Source organism: Notamacropus eugenii, chromosome 5, assembly GCF_028372415.1.
Source record: "Notamacropus eugenii isolate mMacEug1 chromosome 5, mMacEug1.pri_v2, whole genome shotgun sequence".
NCBI classification, from domain to species: domain Eukaryota; kingdom Metazoa; phylum Chordata; class Mammalia; order Diprotodontia; family Macropodidae; genus Notamacropus; species Notamacropus eugenii.
In genome coordinates, this window is record NC_092876.1 from 105,699,483 (window position 1) to 105,724,922 (window position 25,440).

Below are 25,440 nucleotides of genomic sequence, written 5' to 3' on the forward strand. Positions count from 1 at the left end.
CACACTACACCCATATTATGCAGGCACCCAAAAAAACCTCCCCCACCACCACCAAAAAAAAAAGAAAAAGAAAAAACATATATAAAGTACGACCTTGATAGTTTGGTAAGTCATTTGCAAGAACAAAAATGTAGGATTTTCTTCATTACTTTCCAGGATGCGGAAATTAAAAAGCGCTTGCTGATCAAATCTTGTCCTTAAGCAAGGAGAAATTTTATATCTCTATATGTGCATATATACATATATGTATATGTATTTATGTTTGTGTGTATGTCATTAGGAAATAAAGACTTCTCTTAAAAATATGTGATCTAAAGACAGATAACTGAACCCCTTTGAAATAAGACATGAAAAATACTGAATATACAGTTTCATGCCCAGCCAACATGCAAGGGACATTCACTGACACTGATCATGGTTCATAGGGTTTAAAAGGAACTCCTTGGCAACATTACCCAGCTATCAGTGACTGCTTTGAAAATATGCAGCAACAAGAATGAAATGACAAAGTACTATAAAAAAGCAAGCAGGGTAGCAATCTTAAAAAGAAACGAGAAAAATAGGCCCCAAAATAAGAATTGCATGTAAAGCTGGAATGGCTAAAACTCTAAAACTCATATTTTCTAACCAAATATCAATATACTTTATACTTGAGTATCATTGAAAAAAATCATTTTTTATCTAGTTGATGGAATTGTCTTAAAAATATCATGCCACTAGTCCTACAATTGGTATTAGTCGTTGAGAAAATCTTTTCATTATATTGTCTATGAAAAATAACACCTCTTTGAAAATCCTCATATCTGACTTACCAACAGCAGGGTCACTATTTTAACCCTTCTTAGCTTGATGGATATAGAAATCCAATCCTTTATACTCAATAAGAAAAGCGGGTGTTTGTTTCTTACTCCAACTTCATTAAATTACTTTATTGGTACAGGGAATCTCAAAGATAATCAGACTAACGGGATAGAATTCTAAACTTTAATAGGAACAAGATAACCACACAAACCCTCATTATGGCCTTAGGGTTCAAATCACCAACATTGATGCACATACAAGGGATGGAAGAAATCCTATGAAAGTTAGGTCAAAAAATGTTATTTTTTAATTAAGATTGCTTATTCTCTTACCATGCTGAGAGTTGGGTTCTATTTTGACTTCCAATATGTCCCAAAAGTAATGACTCCAAAGATCCTAACCCAGACTGTAATGGACATCTGTCCACAGTGCAGAAACCACAAGACAATTTAGCAAACTTGGCTAACTTGTCGAAAAGGGGCCCACTCCCATTAAAAATCAGCAGGAGTGCAGGGATGAGGTGCGTTGGCAAGAACCTGGTGTGAAAGATTTCACAGCTTGCCAGGGCTATCTGCCCTTTGTTTTTATAAGTACTTGGATACTGTTTCTCTCCCTTTTCTTTGTTTCCCCCTTTTCCCCTCAAATGACTAAGAGGTGAAACAGAGATTTGGGAGCAGTTTTCCAATGACTCTAATTGAATCTCTTATCTAACCTTCCTTTGAACATTCAGGTATTGGAAACATTGGGTATCTTTTAGGAAGGTGACAATAATAAGCAGTTAATAATATGATAGCTAACATAAAATAATAATAGCTAACATTTATATAGAGCTTACTGTGCCAGGCCCTACATTAAGTGCTTTATAATTGCTATTTCATTTAATCTTCACAACAACCTGGGGATGTAGGTGCTATTATTATCCCCATTTTACAAATGAGGAAGTTGAAGCAGATCAAGGTTAAGTGACTTGCCCAGATCACATAGCTAGTTAAGTGTCTGAGGCCATATTTGAACTCAGATCCAGCATTTTATCCACTATGGAGAGTTCAAAATTGTTCTTTCTTGTTGGAGGGTTAAGTGAACTAGTCTTAATTGTCTCTGTATTCCAGAGCCCCAACTCATTTAAGACACTGCCACACCCATGCACAAAATACTTTTATTCCCTCATAAACTTGATTAATTTTCTCAACCATGCATTTATATTTCTCCCTTTTTTACTCCTAGACCAATAGAAATTTTCTTTGATTATTTTTTATGCTGGAAGTCCGAATGCCATGAATGCTGATTAAAATGGGATGTTAAAGCAGAAATAGCATTTTAAAACTTGAATCTTTAATGTAGTCAGAGAAAAACTTTGTCTCCACTGGATGCTATCTTTCAGTACATTATATTATGACAGGCCATTCTCACAGAGAGAATCTGAGTAACTTAGCATCTAGTCATTATTTTGTTAGCACTACAGGAAAAAAAATGAGAAAATTCATTATTCTGCATAGAAATTTAGCTGTTGCCCCATCTGTGTATATACAAATAGTGTGGAAGGGAAAAAACAAACAAACCATCCACTGGACTTCCACTTTGTAGACCAGGGTTTAGTTCCAGGTGTGATATCCCTTTGTTGTAAAATTGTGGAGAAGTCACTTAAACTTCCACTTAAACTTCTTGAGGTTCTTCATCTTTAAAAAGGGAATACCTTCAAGTGCTATATGAGTTAATAGAATTTACTCCAAAGTTAATTTTTAAAAAAGCACCCTCCATTGAAGCCAAAATCCAAACTGCTGCATGTTTCTACCACTTTGCCAGTTAAAAGAATTTCTGAATTCCTTCCCTTTCTAGAAGAGGTGGAGTTTCATATGGAATACTACATACATTCTGAGATGAGATCAAGGTGTTGGTCATTTTTCATCATCTGCTTTTTTCTCTTTATTTGGGTGGGAAGTGGGAAAGGGAAATGAATGTGATATTAAAACAAAAGGCATCAATACCACTACTAGGTCTGTATTCCAAAGAGATCATAAAAAAAGGAAAAGGATCCACATGCACAAAAATATTTATAGCAACTCTTTAAAAGATGGTGGCAAAGAATTGGAAATTTAGGGGATGCCCATCCATTGGGGAATGGCTGAACAAGCTGTGGTATAGGAATGTAATGGAATACTACTGTTGAATAGGAAATGACGAGCAGACAGATTTCAGACAAACCTGGAAAGACTTACATGAACTGATGCTGAGTGAAGTGAGCAGAACCAAGAGAACTTTGTACACAGTAACAGCAACAGTGTGCGATGACCAACTATGAGAGACTCAGCTCTTCTCAGAAATATAATGATCCAAGATAATTGCAAAAGATTTATGACGGAAAATGTTGTCCATATCCAGAGAAAGAACGATGGAGTCTGAATGCAGACTGAAGTACACTTTTTTCACTTTTTTTATTTTTTCTTTCTTGTGGGTTTCCATTTTGTTCTGATTCTTCTTTCACAATATGACTAATGTGGAAATATGTTTAACATGATTGTACTTGTATAATCTGTCAGATTGATTGTTGTCTTGAGGAGGGGGAGGGAGAAAAATTTGGAACTCAGAATCTTACAAAAATGAATGTTGAAAACTATCTTTACATGTAATTGGGGAAAAATAAAGTACTATTAAGTAAAAAAAAAAAGGCATCCATAAATAAAAATTTAAAAAAATAGATCAAAGAGCTTACTAATAATGTGGTTGCAAGGAATAGACCATGAAACAGATTTCAGTTTTCCACAAAATATTTCCTACAGAATACCTTACATGAGTAATCACATGTGTTCCTAAAAATAACCATCCCAGGTAGGCTGGCCATGTTAAGAGTGCTGAACCTAGAGTTAAAAGAGGGTAAGTGATTCAGGATTCCAATCCAGGACTTTTTATTTCTAGTCCAGGGCTCTTTCTACCACACCATGTAGGTGGCTGAGTGAATAGAGCACGGGACCTAGAGCTGAATACAAACATGGCCTCTGACACCTACTAGCCTTGTGACCCTGGTCAAGTCACTTACCCATTGTCTGCCTCAGTTTTCTCATCTGTAAATGGGGAAAATTATAACCCCTCCTTTGCAGGGTTGTTGTGAGAATAAATGAAATCATGTTTGCAAAGCATTTTTAAGACTTCAAGGCTATTATTGTACCATGCTACCTCCAGGTATTACGATAGCTGCCTAGTATGATTTGCTCCTTCCATGATATTTGTTATCTGGGCAAATTGATTTGTTTAAATTGAGAACAAAGGACAGAATAAAAATGGGGGCCTCCTTTCTGAAGGATAATCCCATATACAAATATAGATTACATATACAAATGGGGAGGTATCTCCAGTGAGAGAGCTGACACAGTACTGATCAAAATTATTCCTTCATACTCTTTTTTTAAAATCTTTATTTTATTTTTAATTTATGGAATTAAAGAAGCATTTCCATAAATAAAAAAAGATGATTGCACATAAAACTGCAAATCTTTTACATACAACTTGATATTCCTCTTAAATATGCAATAAAGTGTTCACATAAATTTCTTTTTGTTTTTATTTCCCTCTCCCCATCTTACTCTTACTTACTCCCCATCTGCTCCCTAGACATTCAATGACTATAGCAATATATAGCCAAGAAAATACTTATGAGATTCTAAGAAATCCATGTAAAAATCTGATTTTATAAGTTGACTATTAAGGGAAGCAGGAATGGTAGAATGAAATGAAACTCAGCAAGAGGGAAAGAGAAGAACACAAAATAAGAATAGCAGAGGAAAGAAACACCAAGAGAGATTTAAAAGAGACTAAACTTGAAAATGTCATATTATACAAATATATGTAGCTATTTTGTGGACCTAGTCTCCCAACCTACGTGCAATATAGACATGGATGCTTTTAATATAAGATAACTGGTCTGATTAGATATCTGGCCCATTGGTCTCCAAGAGAGAGCACAGTTTGTACCTTTGGGTTGCAATGGAGGAAGTTTTACTTGTGCCAACAGTAGCCTAGCAGAGGAGAGAGGAGGGCAGGATCCCAGGTACTATGGGTGGATGATCTCTCCTTCATCCTATCTACAAGAGATATATTGGCCTAGAAGCATATCTAAGACACATCAAATACTTTTATTATATGAGTATGATTCTTTTGGTTTTCCAGAAAAAGAACCTTTCCCTGATGGATCTTAAAGGGAGGGTAATTCAGATTATTCATAGCTCTCTCCCAATAAAGGCTGGTTACACAAAAGATAGTCATGAATAACTATTAAGTCATTTACCAAAGTAAGCAGTAAATAGGAGCTAGAGTAGTTATACAAATTAGGGGAAGGGGAAGGGAATAAGTACATTTATAGTGGCACAGTGTTAAGCATGTTAGACAATAGTCTATGTAAATAAGTGCTTCAGTGGGGAACAAGACAAGATCTCAGCTGAACCGAGGAGAGGGGATGATCTCACCAAAGAGAGTCCTCTCTTAGCTGCCTCTAGCATTGTAGGCTTTTGGAGTCAAGGGACATATTAAGGAATGGCTTCCCCACATGTCTATGGCTCTGGGGAATTCTCCCAACTACCATTCAAGAGTTTACCTTCTGTCTCATTCCCATTCCTCTTGAATTCACTCTCCATTTTTCTGACCTATTGAGATAAGGCCAAAGCTGAGATAACACCACACTCATGTAGTTTCTCAGTTCCTACGGCCTCAAGTCTTTCTCTGCTTATGAAATGTTTAGCATCCTGGGATGTTCTGATGTCCCTCATGAAACTGGCTAAGAGAAGTCATTGTGTTTGTGTGTCTGTGTATGTGTGTATTTGTGTGTGTGTGTGTACATACACAGCACTTAGCGCAGTTCCTTGTACATAGTAGGCACTTAATAAATGTTTATTGAATTGAATATATATGTAGCCATACACACATACACACATACATATACATGCATACATAGACACACTCATATGTATACTTCCACATGCATAGAGATATACATCTGTATATCTACACATAAATGCTCATATGCATGTGTACTTCGAACCCATATATTCAACAATATTCATATGTAATCCATGCTCCCTAGTCTCTGAGTCCTGCTGTGCTGCGTCAACTCATCCCCTTACAAATGTCTCCCCTTTTTTAGGTATAGACACTCATCAGCTCAAAGGTAACATCTAAATATTTCACTGGAAATATAGTCAGGGTATATTTTATGTGCATATAAAACATATAAAGAGGGAGAAGGGAGGAAGAGAATTGAGTATATGCAGGAATTTCAAACTAAGCTATCACATTCACATTCAGGGCTGGTCACCTCTACCCCTTTCAGACCTAATGCAGTGTTTACAAAGTTGGAGAGACATAATTAGTCTGGATAATTAGTATCCCCAAATAACTGATTATGAATGATCATTAATAATCCACTTATGGGAAACATGGTTCTTTTGGAAGCCAAGGCCTATGAAATCCCAGCCACCACCAGCAGCTTGAGTGGCTGGCTATCTCTCAGGGCCTTAGGCCATAGAAAGTGTTCTTTGTCGCCAAAGTATAAAGTTAAAGACAAATTTTTCTATTTTTCCCCTCTGTTTTTTAAAAAACAATATTAGTTGACATCCTTTGGGATGGCAAATAATAATAATGAGAAAATGTTCAAAACCACACAAAATGCAAAAAAAGAAAAAATGGGTGGGGAGAGCCCACACCCCTATGGGACAGTCTTAAAACAACTCCCAATTCAGCTTTTAAAAATATTGCAAAAATTTAAAGTGGCCTGAAGTGAAACTTAAATGTTTAAATCTGCCTAGCTGCCTCTGAAGCCTGGCAACTGGGGTGGGGTAGTCTGAGGTGGGGGTGGGGAGGTGGGAGGAAGCAGGCTGCCAGAAATACTTCCTCTGCTAACCATAGAAGGGAAAGGCTGCTTTTCCCTAACCCACTGCTGGGCTCAAGAGTTCTCCAAAGCAGTCAGATCTTACTTTAGACTCTTGCTATCCCCTGAAGAAAAAAAAAAAGAATGGGGTGAGGAGCAGAGTAAGTGTGTCAGAGACTTAGGGCTCCCTATTATAATTCTGTCATGACTTTTGAATTTGAAAGCAGCCAAGATGCTTGCTAGGAGCATGGGAGCTCCAGTCAGGAAGCCCTGAGTTCAAATCCAGCCTCAGATACTTACTAGCCGTATAACCTTAGTCAAATTACTTAATCCTTGTCTACCTTCTTTTCCTCAATGTAAAATGGTGAACGGTGATTATAATATAATTTTACTATACTGTAATTATAACATATAAATAAATATTATATGAATATATAAAGGTAAATATAATAATTATAATATATTATTATAATGTTTTATATATATACATATGTATGTGTATATATATATATATATACATATATATAATATCTCATAGGGTTGTGAGGATCACATGAGATAATATTTTGCAAAGTGCTTAGCAGAGTCTGGCCCATAATGGGTGCATAATAAATGCTTTTTCCCTTCTCTACAGCAGGAAGTCCAGTAAGGGATAAGCTGGTACAACATAAATGCAAATAGCATTGTGTAATATAAAGCGATGGCTAACCAATATGGCACAGACTGCTATCTGATCTGAAATCTACTCCACCCTGTTCTCCAAGGGAGACTGCAATTTCCACCTTTGTGTAGAGAAGGACTGAGCTGGCACCACCAGTAGCCTATTGGGGGAAGGGCAGACAGGATCCGGGAGAGGTGTTGAGCTCTCCTTCTGTCTTCTGTTTCTAAGAGGCATATCAGGCTAGAATTATATCTTCCCACCATAACTCAAATAGTCTGTAATCCAGGGGCAAAATAGAGGCTCAAGGGGGAAAAACTCACTTCCCTTATTGCTCTCAAATAGAGAGTAACAGTTAATTTACTCAGGCCAGTTTAGCTTCTTCCTACTAACAACAGCAACAGAAGCAACAATTAACAATAGCTAGGAGGTTTCTTTATTACTGTAACCAGTAAACAGAAATCCAAACAGTAATATAGCTTAGATAAATGAATATTTGCAAATAAATTAGCTCTTTAGAAGACAGAATAGTTTCATAGGAGAGGGAGAGTTTGGTTTTAGAGGTCTCTACGGATGCTTGAATGCAAGGGACATGTTAGCAGCTACCTTCCCCTCAGGTCAGATCATCCAAGGAGATTGCCCATCTGCCACTTAGAAATCTGCCTTTACCTCTCACTCTTGAACTCCTTCTCTTGAAGTATCTGCCCCTTAGGACGATCTGCCCTATCATTGTGTCAGCAGTTTCTCAACCAAATAGGAGTCACATCTCCTCCCACTCATCCCCAGTATGCAGCATCATAGGACCATTCTTCAGGAAAATCTCCCCAGGCTTCGATCAGACTGGGATTGCATTTGATGGAAAACGAGTGAAGGAAGTTAGAGGCAACCAAAGCGAGCTATTTGGTGGGAGATGGAGGTGGAGGTGGAAGGAGAAGAAGAGATCATTGGAAATATTTATTTTGTGACTAATATAGAAATGTTTTACCTGATTGCATTTATACAATCTATATCACATTGTTTACTGTCTCAGGATGGGGAGATGGGGGAAGGGAGAGATAGAATTTGGAACTCAACAACAACAAAAATGTTAATATTTTGTTTTTCATGTCCTTGGGGAAAATAAAATTTCATTTAAAACAAGGAAATATTGATTTTGATGAGTTTAACATTTTTTTCATGAATCACTTGCTGAGTACCTTTAGAAGTCAGTCAGAGGAAATGCTCCATCAGTCTTTGCTCTAAACAATCAACAAGGGCCCCTGGAACAGACATAGTAAAATAAGCACTGACTATATCAATCTCATTAATGCATAGGGATGAACCTGATGTGCAGAAACTTATTTGTTCAAAATTCAGAATATCAGCGTGAGAAAGTCTTTTATTTATTTGCCTCTCAAGGAAGGCAATATGAGATAACAGAGACATAAGATTTGGAATCAGTGAACCTAGGTTGATATCTAGGCCTGCAACTTAATATTCCAGTTGAAGTACAATTAGTTGACCTCTTTCCAACTTCTGCAGCTGCTGAATGATATGGTGTCACCTTCAGAGGCAAAGCTCCCAAACCAGAGGAAGTTCTCAAGTGACCTAAGGTCCAGAGGTGACCAAAGGGGTCATTACCCACTTCAGTTTCACTACATCAAATGTTTTTACAGAAAAGAAAAAATTGCAGAAAAAGGGGGTCTTCTTAGTCCCAGAGTTTGTCTGCCATGAAGCCTTCAGAGTATTCCTAAATTTAATGATCAGGAAATGATGATCTTTGGACTCAATGTCTGACAAAACATTTTTCTATTCTAAACTGAAATTGTCTCGGATTTCCCATTTTGCTTGGATTCTTCACTTGACACTGATACACATTGGGTGTGTTAAAATCCTTGTCTTGGGAAAGGCAGGAAGGCACAAGGCTATGAAAGGCTTTGAAAGGCATTTTTTGAATTTGGTTTTATCCTGAAAATAATAAGTAACTACTGGAGTTTATTGAATAGGAGAGGGTGACTTAGTCAGTGCATTTTAGGAAGATAAACTTGACAGCTGAGCAGAGAATGGATGGGAGTATGGAGAGGCTTGAAGCAGGGAGACCAGTCAACTGACTTGTGAAGGTCCAAGCATGAAGTGATTAAAGCCTGAACCAGGGTGATAGCAGTGTCAAAAGAGAGAAGGAAGCATATATAAGAGGTGGGGTGAAGGTAAAATTAACAGGTCTTGGCAATAGACTGGATCTGGGGCAAGGGGAGAGAGAGTGAGGAATTGTGGATGATGCCTGGGTTGTTTGAGCAACTGGGAGGATGGTGGTACCTTTGACAGTAATCGGAAAGTAAGGAATAGGGGAGGGTTTAGAGGAAAAGATATTGAGTTCAGTTTTGGACAATCTGAGTTTAAGATGTCTTTGGGATCTCCAGTTCCAGATGTCCAAGAGACTGTTAGGCATGCAAGACTGAAGGTTGGAGGGCAAGAAGAGAGGTAAAGGCTGAATAAATAGAATCATCTGCCTAGAGAGAATAGTTGAATCCATAGTTGTTGATGAGATGACCAAGTAAGATGAGATAGATGGAAAAGAAAAAAAAAACACTCCAGGAGGGAGCCTAGGGCAGGGGTGGCGAAACTTCTGTGAAGTTTGGATTCAGTTAAAGGGCCCCATTTGAGGACCTAGAGGGCCACACATGGCCTTGTGGCCATAGGTTTCCCCACCCATGGCCTAGAGGGACACCTAAGGTCAGTAAACTGGACCTAGATGAAAATCCAGCAAAGGAGACTGAGTAAGGATAGTTTAGGAGAGTGAGAGAAAAAGGAAGTGGAGGCATCATTTGTAGGCATTGTTCTCAAAGAGTTTGGCAATGAAAGGGAAGAGATTAGATGGTAAATAACAGTAATTAGATAAGAGCTTTTGTGATGGAATATTGTCATACCACAAGAAATGATGAGGTCAGTGACCACCACAATCCTATACCACAACTTGTTTAGCCTTTCCCCAATGATGGGCATCCTCTCAATTTCCAGTTCTTTGTCACCATAAAGAGAGTTACTATAAATATTTTAGAACATATAAGTTCTTTTTCCTATTTCTCTGATTACCTTGAGTTTCCTTTCTCTTTTTAAATATCCCTGTGACTGAGATTCTAAAACCTCCCTTGGGACACTCCAGTCTAACTACCCTTACAGCAAAGATGTCTTTCCTCAAATCTAAATGAACTATGACTTGTCGCAATTTACATTCCTTTCCTTTCTGTACAGTCCACTGGCAAATTTTTTAAAAAGGAAAACTCATCAGCATTTTAATGATTAAAAAAATAATTGAACAGTTAGAGAAGTCACTTTGCTTTTCCAGTCTAGTTCTATGGTAGGGCCTTGAGCCTTTCCTCATGAGAGGCCTGTTTCCTAACCCTTTACTTACTAGTTTTGTTCTCTATATCCTAACTAGTTAGTTTCTCACATTTATTTGTGTCTACAAATGTCTATAGTGTGAATTAAGGCAACATTTTGTAATGGAAAATTGCTGCACTTAGAGTCAGGAGACCTGAATTCAAATCCTGAATATGCTACTCTAAAGCTTGGTAATCATGGGCAAGTCAATTAACTTTTCCAAACCTCAGTTTCTTCAAATGGACATTAAGCATAATAATACTTGTACCACCAAATTCAGAAGACTTCTGTGAGAAAAATACTTAGAATACTTAGTAAAGCATTATAAAAATATGAGTTAATATTATTATAACCACAGGAGTAGGAGATATGGTCAATCATTTTGTTGAGGAGAGGAGTATTTGAGTAGCAGTATGAACTAGTGAAAAGAACATTGAATCCAGAATCAGAAAACTGAATAGCGGAATCTTTGAGTTGGAAGGTCTCTTATGGTAAGCTAAACTAAGCTAAGACACAACCAGAAAATTCTAATGCAGCAACATGAGGTAGGAGAGGCAGGAGTCAGGGAAAAGGGAATTGCAAAGTTCAATTAATGGAGGGCCTGGTTGCCAGTGTGAAGGATTGGCATTTAGTTCAAAGGCAATAGAGTGTAAGCAATCCTGAATAAGAATGTAATAAATGAGAAAGGAAGTGATATTAAGAAGGCAGAAGGCTTTTTAGGAAATTATTGCAGTAAGGCAAACACAAGATATCAGAGGCCTAGACTAAGATAGGAGTTATGGAGGAAAGGTTCAACCTTAGAGGTCACACAAAGGAAGAATGGTCAGGACTTGATGAGTTAATGTGATGAAATATTCATAGCTTGAGGAAAAATATTCATAGATAAGTCCAAGGTTTTTGGAAGGGGCTAAGACACAGACATCAAAAGGGTAGCTGGAATGAGGAACTAAATGCAGAGAACACACTTTTCTAATGGACACAGAAGCAAAGAGACTTTAGTGAGATCCCCAGGGCCATGTTAGTTTTATAAATAATGGCTGTACATCATCCCCTCACATTCACTTTTTGTTCTGCTACAAGTCCTAGGTCTTAGTCTAACATTTGTAATTAAGGCCAGCTAGTCTCTCTTTAATATGTTTCTTTAGGAGATGGATTGCTTTTTGAAACTAAGCAAAATGTCATGTTTTTAATGGGCCATTTCTTCAATTTTACAAGCTTGCTTTGAAGTCTCTTTGGAGGCATTTTCAGCCCCACTCAATTTATTGTCAACTGCACACCTATTGAACATATTTGAAATTCCATTTTGGAGATTACTTATACTTCCTTAGATGTTGCAACGTATCTGGGTAGTAGAGGTAGGGGTGCAATTTTTTCTTTGTCCCTCTAATAACTTACCTAGCACAATGTTTGGCTTAAAGTAAGGTTTTAATATGTGCTTTTTTTGGTCATTCCCCAATATATGTGTATCTACAGATATGGCTAAAGGTTATGAATGAACCATTCTCAAAAGAATTGCAAACTATCAAAAACAATATGAAAAACTTCATCACTGATAGTGAGAAAAATGTGAATCCCAAATGACTTTGACATTTCACTTCACACGTAGCTAACTGACAAAGATGACAGAATCTGGGAATGTTCAGTGTTGGAGGAAGTATGGAAACAGAAACAGATGAATAAACCTCTGGGTGGACTGCTAAACTGCTCTAATTATTCTGGAAAGTGACTCGAATTATGCTAGGAAATTGACTAAAATGTCCCTATCGTTTGATCCAGATCTCACTGCTAGGCATATGCCCCTAAAGAAGTCACAAGTAGGCAGAAAAGTAGAATATTTAAGATAATATTTATAGGAGCATGCTTTGTAGCCATAAAGAACTAACAAAGTACATAAATAAAGTATACGCCCACTGATCAACAGGCAGAGAAAGAAATTGCTAGAAGCTGTAGTGGACAGAACCAGTAGCACAGTGCCTGGCACATAGTAGGTACTATGCAAACGTTAGCTATTATTTTTGCTGGCCATTGTTGATATAGTATTATTGCACTGCATGAAACAACAAAAATAAAGAAAATAGGCAGGTGTAGGAAGTCATGTAAACTGATACAAAAATAAAGTAAACAGGACTGGGGAAATATATACATCATAGCTATAATATTTACATAGCACTTAAAAGTTTGCAAAGCATTTTATAGATATTAACTCTTTTTATACTTGAAGCAACTCTGGGATGTAGGTGCTGTTAATTATGCCCACTTTATAGATGAAGAAGTTGAGGCAGAAAGAGGTTAAGTGACTTGCCCAGGGTCATGCCGCTAGAAAGTGTCTGAAGTCACATTTGATGTTAGTTTTCCTGACTCCCAGCCCCACAGTTTCTCCACTGCACTAGTAGCAACAACATAAATGGAAAGGACAATGATGCAAAAATTATGAAAATTTTTATAATGATGTCTTATTATAAAAGTCAAGCTTGAGCTTCAAGAAGAAATAAGAAATAACCTCAGCTTTGGAGAGGTAGAAGACTATGGAGGTAGACTACTACATGAACTGTTGGATATGATTAATGTGCATTTTTTTCTTAAAGGCTTTTTATTCTTTATGATGAGGAAGGGAATTCTGGGTGGAGGAGAGTGAAGGAAGAACATGTTGGGGAATGAAGGGGAAATATAAAAATAAAAGATAGAAACGTATTTTGAAAAATAAGTACTTGTTGAGTGAATGCGTGACGATTGTTGCTGTTGGTGCTCATTCCATGAGTGCATATTACAACCTAGTCACATTTCCTCTTGCCTAAGTCTTGCCCCCATATTAAGACTAAAATATTTCAGAGAGCATCCACCCCAAATTCTGCAGTCTTCCTCTGGTTGTTTTTGTATCTTAGGAGTCACAATTTAGTGGCTGTGCTATTTGTCACTTATCATTCTTTCTACAAAACCAGGATACTTCCTTTTCCAGGCCTAATGGAACTTTCCTGTGAACTCTTGCATGGAAGCCATTGTCATATCTTACTTGTGCCCACTGTGAGTCTTTCCATTGGCTTTTGGATCACTTGCAATTTGTGTGCCATTGTAACATCAGTGAAAAGAATGTCATATTTGAATTGCCAGTGAGCTTCTAGATGTGATCACTCTCCATGTAATTATCATCCATAATCAACAACATTCTTTATCATATAAATTATAACTTTCTAAAATATTGATAAGGCTGTTCTAGGAATATTCAAACACTTAAATGGATCTGCCAATCTTATCAATGTGGATGTTGTCTCAATCAATACAGACCCCAATTTCTTCTGCCCATCTTCGGTGACTCTGGTCCCACGTCCTACCATAAATACAACACAAGTGATCTGCCTGATATTCTATGGCATTATGCGCCATTAAACTGTGAGCTCCCTGAGGGCTGAGACTGTCTTTTGTACACCTAGAACTTAGCACACTGCCTAGCACCTAGCATACATTTAATAAATGTCTATTGGCTGACTGACCGTGGGCTATCCTGATCTTCTCTTGACGTTGTGAATATACCAAGAAAGCACATAGATAGTCTATCTATACCTCACTCTCACCGTGTGCCCAGTCCATCTTTTTTCATGTTCTTTGATCAAGAACATAGTTACTAAAAGAGAAAGCCATTTCCTTGTTTTTAACATTAAACAGCTTTCTTGGGTTCAAGCTTCTGGCCTAGGGTTTTTTGTGTTCTTTTATAAAATACTTTATTTCTGCTTCATCAGTCTTTATTTAAGTGATGCAGTCTGCTCAAGCCCACCATGTACCTCTCCATTGCCCTTGGAATGATACTCATTTTTAATTCTTCAGAGTCTGATGTGTACAAAATGATTCCAGTGATGTACTAGTAAAATATCAGTATTAAAATATATGAATATGTAGCATTAAAATATGTGGATGAATGAATCAGAAAGGCATTTTTGGGGTGACAACAGAAAGCTCTAAGTAGCTTGTTATATCAAATGAGACACAATAGACAAAACGGAGAAAACATTTTTAAGGAAGCATTCTATCTTTGTAGAGCAAGAGTCTGGTATGTATCAGCATGACATCAAGTTTCAGTGTCGGCTACAGCTATGCAAAGTAAAGATAATGTCAAACCTATTAGTAGACATGAAATCTAAACCTTGTACAGTTGTTACATTCATCTTCTGGATCACTTTCATCAGCAATGACTATCAACAGCTGAAGGAACACCCTCTTCCCCATCATTATTTGTATCTAAGTGATTCATCGCATGCTTGAGCTGGAAGGAGCTATTGACTCCCAGCCAGTATGATCCCCATGTCTCAGTGTTCAGTTTAATAGGTCTTCTACTTTATAAGAAGTGGCGAGATCAGAAGATGAGTGATATGGTTCTGGCCACTGGAATAAGAGGCAACTTCAGGCTTCCTTAAGTTGTTTGATTTCAGCATGTGAAAAGCATGGATTTCAGGAGACTTGGGGCCAATCACGGAGCCATTCAACCAGCCGTCCATGCGGCTACATAAATCATTCAAGGGACTTGAGAGAAATTCACATGCCACCAACACTGACTGAGCCAAACAGTATCCCACATAGAAGTCAAGACTTGGAAGGAACCTCAGAAGCTCTTGAATCCAAGCTATACTTAAAGAGAAAGACCTTTTCTACAACTTCCTGAACAAGTGGTCATCCAGCCTCTGCTCAAAGACCTTCAATGAGCAAAGACTCTGGGAATCCATAAACATCACGTGTCCCCTCAGCCACTATCACCTACTCTTCTGCTGGCTTATTTTACTGTTACTTCCCCATCCTTATCATCATCCTCGAATTCAAAGGAGATGGTATTTTGTCAAGTGCTTAAAATAGGGTCTGGCACAAAGTACACTTTGTATAAATTCTAATAATCATTGCCAGCTCTGTTTTTGTTGCTGTTGTCATCGTCATCATCATGATCTCATTCATAATTAGCCACCCTCAGTTTTAATTCTTTAAAAAATTTTTTTTATTAATTCATTTATTTTTAATTTTCAACATTCACTTCTATAAGCTTTTGAGTTTTAAATTTTCTCCCTCCCCTCCCTTCCCTCAGACAGCATGTAATCTGATTTAGGCTCTACATACATTCATATTAAACATTTTCATATGAGTCATGTTGTAAAGAAGAATTATAACCAATGGAACAAACCAGATTACTTCTTCAGAATCATAAAGAGGACCCTTCTTAGTGCTGACTCACTGCTGCCAATTGCCCTGTATATGCTTCCCTTACTACCAGGAAGGAAGGCAAAAGCTCTAGGCCAGAAGCTTAGGCCCAAGAAAGCTGTTTAATATTTAAAAACAAGGAAACAACAAGGAAACAACTTTCTCTTTCAGTAACTGTGTCTAAAATTGTCGCTCTGTAAATCCTTAGTAATCCATTCAGATGTTTGTTCAATATCTCCACCAAATTTCCATCACACATACCTTGTTTTAATCCTTGCAAGTCACTTTCTTTCTAGTTCCAACCCATTTAAAATCTAAATGCTGCAATCTATGTTAAGATATCTATAGCCTATTTGCTAATGGAAATAAGTTCCAAAGAGATAAATTCAGGATCAATTAAGTTGATTCATTAATTGAGATAGAGTAAATTTAAAAGCAAATATTTATTAAAATTTTTGCATTAAAATCTACTTTATTAACATAATTATCATTATTATCACTATCACTGAAGTACAGAAATGTGAAAGAAGCTGACAGGCAAATGTACCAAGAGTATGTATATATGATCATGCATGCACACACACACACACACACATACACACACACACACTCACTGGTGAGAACGCTCAGCTAACTGAAAAGAATGCATTTACAATTTAACTTCCCCCAATTCTCTTCCGATTTTGGCAGCTTCGCCAGATCCTCAGAGGTGATAAAACTACAGAAAGGCGTGCACAGTCATCCATTCGTTTCATCATCTGGATATCCCTAATGTGATATAGCACATCTCCTGTCCTCAGCCTTGAAGTCAATCTCATCCAGAGTAACAAGTGCTTGGAATTCTGGCTATTTTCTCTCTTTTCCCTTACATTTATTTCAACTTTAGCTTGATAAGTAATAAATATTATAGCAAAGATTTCCGGACTTCTGGTTTATTGTCAAAGCTGTGACTCTTGGAAAGTGTGGCATCATTTTAATAAAGAAATAATGCAACCTTTATGTTTCTTGTTCCAAACTGATACTGTCCTTCATGCTCCTTGAAGCATGAGATAACATATACCCAACATTCGCTCAAATATTTGTTAGACAAGGAGGTTTAATTAGATGATGTCTTAGGACCAGTTCAATGTTAAGATTCTACAGTATTATATATATATATATATATATATGTGTGTGTGTGTGTGTGTGTGTGTGTGTGTGTGTGCGTATTAATTTATATATTAATTATATATAATGTGTATATTAATTATATACATAATTAATTTATATATCAATTTATTATACTTAAAATGCCTACATGGGAAAAAATAGAAAGTAAGGAAAAAGGGAGACATGGAGAAGGAGGAGGAGGAAAAGACTTGAGAAGGAGAAGGAAAAAGACGAGGAATAAAGAAAGAGAAAAAAATGTAATACATTGGGACATAAAGTCACTTATTCTTTTCATCCCTCATTATTACCATGTGGTTTTTTTCAGTCCTAGCAATTAACTCAATCCTTCATTCACTCAAGTCCTCACTAAGAGCCTCCAATGTGTTAGGATCTGTGTTATGTCTAGAGCCACAAAGACAAAAATTACAATATTTCCTGCCCTCAAAGAATTTATATTCTATTGAACAAGCTTATTTTCTGTTGGACTTTGAAGTTATATGCTCTCTCAGAAGTCAATTGTTCTGTTATGCCGTGCTATTAGATATAATGAATGCATATATGTACACTGCCAAAGAGGTCTAGAATTGAAATACAGTCCTTTTGGACTTAGGAGAACATCAGGGACCAATGTTCTGGTAGTTAGTCCCCTCATAATGTAGCCAGGTTGTCCTCAGGTGACAAGCATATTATCTATCATTGGAACATTTCTCAGACCCCTCCTAGATTGATCAAACCTATCAAACCTTATACTTCTGGGATGGTCTTCAAGAGCACAGTCAGTCACCTCTTTGCTACAAGGAGCACTAGAAGAGTAGATTAATGGATGTTTCAGGATGTGTCCAAATATGATATCTTGATATCTGATTTAAAAAGAGGTACCTAAAACTGGAGGATGCATGGCTATGTCCTATTGGAATTATTGTACCTGGGATGCAAGATGTCTGACCTAGATTTAGGTATAGTACTAAGTCACACCCCTATGGTTAGTAATTACTAAAAGGTAAATCACTAGCAGTTGCATCCCATCTATGATATATGAGAAAAAGGGAAAAGCATTCAAATCCTAACTCTGTCAACTTACTGTACCACTTGCATTTCCTTAGGCAAGTCATTTCGTATCACTGGGTTTCAGTTTCCTCACTGGTAAAATGAGATAATTAGATTTGATGACTTATGAGATCCTTTTTAGCTATAAATTGGTTATCTTACACCCCTCTGATCCTTGAATACTTGAGATGGGCATCCTATCCCCAGGGCTCAGAGAAGCCCAGATCTTAACATATGTGACAGACCACTTAGCTCCCCTAAGGAAGCAGAAGAGAATTAGCATGGGAACTTAGGATCAAGACCTGGAGAAAATTAGTTCAGGTCAAAGGAAAATTGGTCTGTGATCAAGTGAGCCTCTCTTCTCCTTCTTTCCCCCTTCCTACCTAGAGGAAAGATGATAAGCTAGAGTATGTATTCCAGAGACAGACGTGTTATTTCTTTCAATCTATTGAGACGAGGATAGGAAGGAGAAGACTTGAATAGGAAATGAAGCAATAAGGACAGATAAAAGAGGTGTCCTGCCTTAGCAAAAAGAGAGATAGACCTTGGTAAAAATCTCACCTCTAATATTTACTTGCTGTGTGCCAAAGGGCCAACTCTGAGCCTCAGTTTCCTCTCAAGTCTGTTTCCATAGCCATACATTGGGGATGATACTTCTAAAACTGATCTCACAGGGTTGCTGTGAAACTCAGCTGAGTAAGAGAATGTTTGTAGAGTACTTTGGAAACTCTAAAGGGCTACATAAATAAATGTCAGTTGCTATTACTCTAAGAATGGAGAATTGGCCAGCTTCAGAGAATGTCTGCAGCTTAAAGGGTTGTTTTGCATTTGTTTTTATAATTTGTGTTCTATCTTTTCTGTTTAACTCTTCTGTGTCTTCCTGCCCTTGGGTCTGCTTTTCTGGGGTTACATACGTCCCCAAGTCCCTTTCTGAATAACTAAGATTGTTTAACTTTCTGTGCTGGGCATGTTAGGATATTCATTGCCTCTTGTAGTCTGGATGTCACTGCGGCTAAGCAATGACTAAGATATAATCCCTGTGCCTATTGAACCTCTGGTAAGGGTACAATGATACAGATAGAGGTAGCAGCTCAGTTTTCTGACTGAAGGGTGTTATGGTGTTTATATCCATGGTTTTCAATTCCAATAAACTAATTGGTTTTTAGCTTTAAGGCAAGATGAGGGATAGGGGGAAGAGACAATATGACTCCTCTACCACCACAACAACTCCCACAGGATGGTGCTCACCACCCTATTCAAGTTTGAGTTTCCACTATTCTTGGCCTGTCCATGAAGTAATATCTCAATTATAACCCCCTTGCTCCATACATAGTGAAGGGAGGCGATGCTTTGCATCTGAGAACTGCTCTTTGAATCCTCCTTAGGCAAAAGAGAAAAGAAATAGCCAGTTCAGAGGCTGAATTCATCAGGATACGTCCAGATGACTGAGGCCCACAACCAATGTGAGGCTGCCAAAAAGCCAGGAGGCTATAAATTGTATGAAGTTTCTACTAGAGAAGGAAAGGACTCTTAAGCATTTGGAACCAATGACTATAGTGGTTGAGTTTTAAGACATGCTTCTGGTGGGTCTGAAGAGAGGTGCCAGCTGGCTCTCTCCTCCTTAGTAATAGAATCAACGAATCTGTGAAGTTTTTTGACTAATGTTTATAGCTCTAAGTCTGCAGATGAAACATCAGATCTGAGATCTTCCATAAGCAATATAACTGTGCCTCCAGAAGAAAAGAATAGGGACTACTCTAAAGTTTCCATGGAAGGTTCACAAATGAGATGGCTACCAGAGGACTTCAAGCAATTGCATTTAGTGAATGAATGGAGAAATACTCCTCTGCATGACCCCTCATCCTGTGCTCCATACTGCAACTCCCAGAAGACAATCTTCTTCTAAAACCCAGCCACTGTCCCATCCCCAACTGATGGCATTGGCACATGCCTTCTTCATTTTCTCCCTAGACTTTTCAGTCATTGGATCATTAGCTCTAGTGGGGACCTTAAAGATAATCAAATACAACCATCTCATTTTGCAGATGAGGAAACTGAAGCCCAGTTTTCTGCCCAAGGTCACATGGGTAGTAAGATGACATTTGAACCCACAACCTCTGATTCCAAGTCATGCTCTTTCCATGGCTCCATTCTGTTTCCTTTTCACTCCCGTAGGATGATGATCCAAAGTGTCCAAGGCAAATGTATGGAATACCTTCCTGGATCTTTAGGCATTGCTGATGATCCATCAATCAATCAATCAATCAGCAAGCACTCTGCTAGACATTAGGGATAGAAATGAAACAATGACCCAATTTCTACTCTGATAATTTTTGGAGTTTTACTTTTTTATTTGTATTTCATAATAAAAGCCCTGAAGGCATCTAGCTTCTTACCAGAAGACAGAAGAGCAGATGATTCTCCACAAAACCAGACTCATAGCCCAGCCAAGTTATCATGGCCTTTATGCCCTTGAACAAGCATCACTGCCAATTCCTCCATAGCCCCAGGGACATGGCCAGGCTAGATATTTTCTCTGCCTGTCTTGACTACTCCACAACAGCATTCCACTCTAAAAGGTACACAGTGAGATGCAATAATCTAGTCTGAAATTCCCTGGCACTACCTCTCCATGTACTAAATCCTTGATAACAGATTAGCACTCTAGAGTATGCGAGTAAATGTAATGACTCTTCTTCTGACTCCCAACCCCCAATCAACAAACCAAAGACTGGAAAATCTATACGTGTGCTGTTTCAGCAGTTTTAAGCAGCTTATCATGATTTTCTGAAAGTCTGGCCTCAAGACGTTGTATCCCTCTTCTTAATAACATTTAATGCTACCATTATGTAATTGAATCCATTTTGTCCGTGTGGTGGGAATATCATTAAACTGTAATTCATTTCACTGTCTCCTAGTTTTCAGGACCCTCAGGTTCCAGTCTGGAATGCCTTGAGCTTCAAGTAAAGAGTTATCCTAATCCTTAATCCTTCTACCACCTTACTGGCTCAGGCTGGATTTTTCCATCTGATGCAGTTCTCATCATAACTCCTTTTTCAGCAAGTTCCCCCTCATCTGATTTTGTATTATAGATGCTTGGATTATATGATGGGTGACTCTCATTTTCTGAACCTCAACTTTGGGGCCAGAGAATTTTTGGAAATGCAATCATGTCAGGAGATGGTACTTTTTACATCTGTTGCCCCCTCAACATTAAGTGTCTGGCATCTTGCCATCCAACTTACAAGTAGCCATATTATTATTGAAAACACATGTTCATTAGTGAGGCTGGCACCAGTTCAACAACCACTGTCCGAGGCTAACATTATATTCTATTATATTCCAGACAATGGGACAGTGTAGGATACAGTTTGGGCATGAGAACAAGTAGTATCCTTTCACAAAATCTGAATCTTGAACAGTTAGAAATGTGATCCGTGGTCCGTCTGTGCATGTGCCTGTCCCATTGTTTCAGGAAGAGATGTGTTGATGTGTTTTGAAAGACAGTCATATCATTTCAGCTTATCTTTTTCTTTTCTTTTTTTAAAAATTTTATTTCATTCTTTCCACAGGAGTCCATTCTATTGGCTCCTTTTTGCTGGGCTAATCATTCCATCCCTAAGGATTCATGCAAGAATATTTCACTTAATATAAAGGACTCACTCATAATCATTGCTTTCAATTAAGAATGTCCTAAGAAAATTCTAGGAATGATGTTTCCTTCCCTTGGAAAGGAGAAAAAGAAGGTGGGGGAAAGGAATAGGAATGAGGGTAAGAGAATGGAGGGGAGGAAAGGAAAGAGAGGAAGAGAGGGAGATTGAAAAGTAGGAATAGTTGGAGATAGAAACAGAGAGACAGAGAGGAGAGTTGGGGAAGAGTTGGAGGTGGGAGAGGAGGAGGAGAAGGAGAAAGAAAGGGAAGAAAAGGGGAAGGAGAAGGGAAAAGGGGAGGAGGGGAGGAGGAAGAGAAAAAGAAAAAGAAGATGAAGACAAAGATGAAGAAGAAGAAATGAAGCAAGAAATGATAGAAAAATATACCTACATGTCACACACTGCTAAGAAATACAACTCATTTGCACAAGCACAGTTTCATTTATTTCTTGCCCTCTGCTCATTTTCTCTTTAGCCTTACCCTAGTCCTCTGGTAGGGATGTATGGAGGCATTTCTCTAAACATATTAGTTTCATGAATTTTAAAAAGACTTAAATCTAATACCTACTAAAGTCCTTTCTTGTTTATATATGATAAGCATATAATAGAAAATTTCTACGTCAGAAATTGACACCACAGAAAACTGATTGAAACATTTTTTCATGCTTGTCTTAGTGCTACAAATAGCAACAAGTGAAGTCAAATTTCTGTTTCTTAGGTTCAGGTATTAGAAACCTCCTAGGTTTAATATTTTTGTTGTTCAATTGTATCGAAATCTTCATGATCCCATTTGGGATTTTCTTGGCAAAAATACTGGAGTGGTTTGCCATTTTCCTCTCCAGATCATTTTACAGATGAGAAAACTGAAGCAAACGGATTAAGTGACTTGCCCTGGGTCATACAGCTAGTAAGTGTGTGGTATAGACTAGGTGTAATATAATAGGTTGTTTCTCAGAAGTCTGGGGATGAGCTTTGTTCAAGAGTTTCCCAGAAAAGCAAATTCATTCTATCTAAATATGAACAAGTAGCAATAATTCTCAGTTAGACAGGAACAAACAGGGAAATTTTGTCACTATCTTGTTAAACTTATTATATACTTTTTTAAACAAATCAAATGTACAGACATTTATTGTTTCATGTACAATCTTTAGGGGAGTTGCTTTTATATGTTGATGATTAACTTAATAATTTTAAAAAGAGAAAAAAAGGAAAACTAATTCAAATGTCAATCAGTTGATAATATTTTCAAATACCTGCTGTGTTTGAGTGGTTCTACTAAATCTGATAATAAGCAGTGACTTGAGCTTACTAGTGAAGTTAAGGAGATACTGTCTAACTTAGAATCCCAAAGTCACTGCACAAATTCTCACTTTTTCCTACATGTACATTTTGTTGTTCTTGAGTTGTTTCAGTCATGCCCAAATCTTTTGACCTAATTTGTGGTTTTCTTGGTAAAGATTCTGGAGTGATTTGCCATTTTCTTCTCTAACTCATTTTACAGGTGAGGAAACTGAGGCAATTAGTGTTAAGTGTGTAGTCCAGGGTCACATAGCTAGTAAATGTTTGAAGTTAGATTTGAACTCAGGTCCTCCTGATTCCCCATCCCACTCTGTCCTACTGTACCTCCATAACAGGTCTTCCCAGGACACTAAACTAATAGACAGTTAACTTTTTTTTTTCATTCGAATAATAAGGAATATTTACTTTGAGATTCAGTCAAGAACTCATTTTCATTTAGAGAATCACAGGACTTCAGTTCTATACTACAAAAGATAGTGACCCAGCCTCCTTTTTCTGAGCAGGGGAAGAGTTAACTCTGACAAATGATGTGCTAAATTTAGAGTCATTTTTGCATGTGGCTACATGTCTAGTTTGAACTAGTCTGCCAAACCTCATTTTACTTATGACCCTTTACAACTAGCAGAGAAAGAGGTTCATTGTTTTCTTTGTATTAGCGAGATTAAGAACACAGTCTCTGCAACTGAAAAGGCAAGCAGTACAAAGACTGTCTAGGGCCTCAAATGAAGAAATTTTTACTTGTAGAAAAAAAATTGTGTCTATTTTACCTCCACAATGGTTATCTTTAAAACACACTTGAAAAGTAATGCCTCTTTCAGTAGGAACAATGTAAGATTAAAGGTTGTATACAAAAATTTACAACATCTTTTTAAATCCCGGGCCTTCCATTAACTTGTGGTTTGACTTTGGGCAAGTTTGCCTTCACTAATCTGAGCCTCAGTTTTTTAATCTGTACCATGAGAGCTGGGGAAAATTATGTATAGGTGACATCTGTGGTATAGACAGCTAGATAGTACAGTAGATAATGTGCTGAGTCTGGAGTCAAGAAGGCCTAAGTTTCATATCTGGTCTCAGATGCTCAATAGTTGTGTGAACCTGGATAAGTCACTTAACCTCTGAATGCCTTACTTTCCTCCACAGTAAAATGGGAATAATAATAGCACTTACCTCTCAGAGTTGCTGTGAGGATAAAATGAGATAATATTTGTAAAACAACATAGTATCTGGCACATAGGAGGTGCTTAATAAATCCTTCCTTTCTCTATGATTTTGACTTTAGCCTCGTGTTCTCTGACTCTACGACTTTCTTTATACTTTTGGAACATAGTAAAAATGTTTTCCTAGAACAGGAATGGGGAACCCATGGCCTGGAGGCCACATGTGATGCTCAAGGTCCTCAAGTGTGGCCATTGGACTGAATTGAGTTATCCTGTTACCCCATCCCACCCCCAAAGCCTTAAGTCTAGAGTTGAAAGGGCGTACCAAAGCCATCTAGTCCAAATATTTCACAGATAAGAAAACTGAAACACAAAGACATTGAATGACTTCCCTAAGGTTACACAGAGGAGCATATATCTGAGATAGAATGAGAACCCAGGCCCTTTGCTCCAAAGACAGTGCTGGTTCCATGAGAACTTTGCATCGTAGCTCTCGTTCTGCTTTCTTCCCATGACATGGTTCCATTTTCCTTTGAAATCTAGGGATGGATGGTACAAGGAGGCAGTTCTTCCCCCACATTTCTAGATATACTCTTCAGATCTAAGAAGTAATGAGACATTCTTGCTTTATGTGCACCCTAAAAATTGTACCATGAGGCCAGGCAAGCAGACAGGTCCTGATATTCCAACCAAATACAGCTTTTTAAGGGAACTGACAATTTGAGAGCCCACATTTTTTAAGATAGCAAACTTTTCAAAGCCGAAGCTTCTTTGTTGCTTTTACTATTTTATGTTGTTTTGCTTTGAGGTATGTGTGTGTATGTGTGTGTGTGCTTTCCAAAAGACTATTGGGCATCAAATAGTTCTTACGAACCAACATTTTAATGTGTTAAGTGTAAATGAATTAGAAACATATGGATTAAATTTCCCTTATAATAGGCACATAGGCTTAAAAATGAAGGGCAAAAGTCCTTGGCAAAATGGTTAGGACTTTATCAGCTCTAAAGTATGTTTTAAAGAAGAGTTCCAGAAGTGCAGCACACCCAGATTGTAACCAGGTTAACTGCGCCCTTGTCAAAACTCTTCTATACCCCAAATATAGCCCCCCTTTATAGGGGAAGGTGTGCACTCAATTTTTAAGGAATTGTCCTTGTAAGTAATGAAACTTCTCTTCTTCTATACAGGACACATCTCTTGCCATGTAACAATGATATCTAACACTTATATAGAAGATATTATATTTGAGATATAATGCTAAGCACTTGCAATGATCATCCTATTTGACCCATT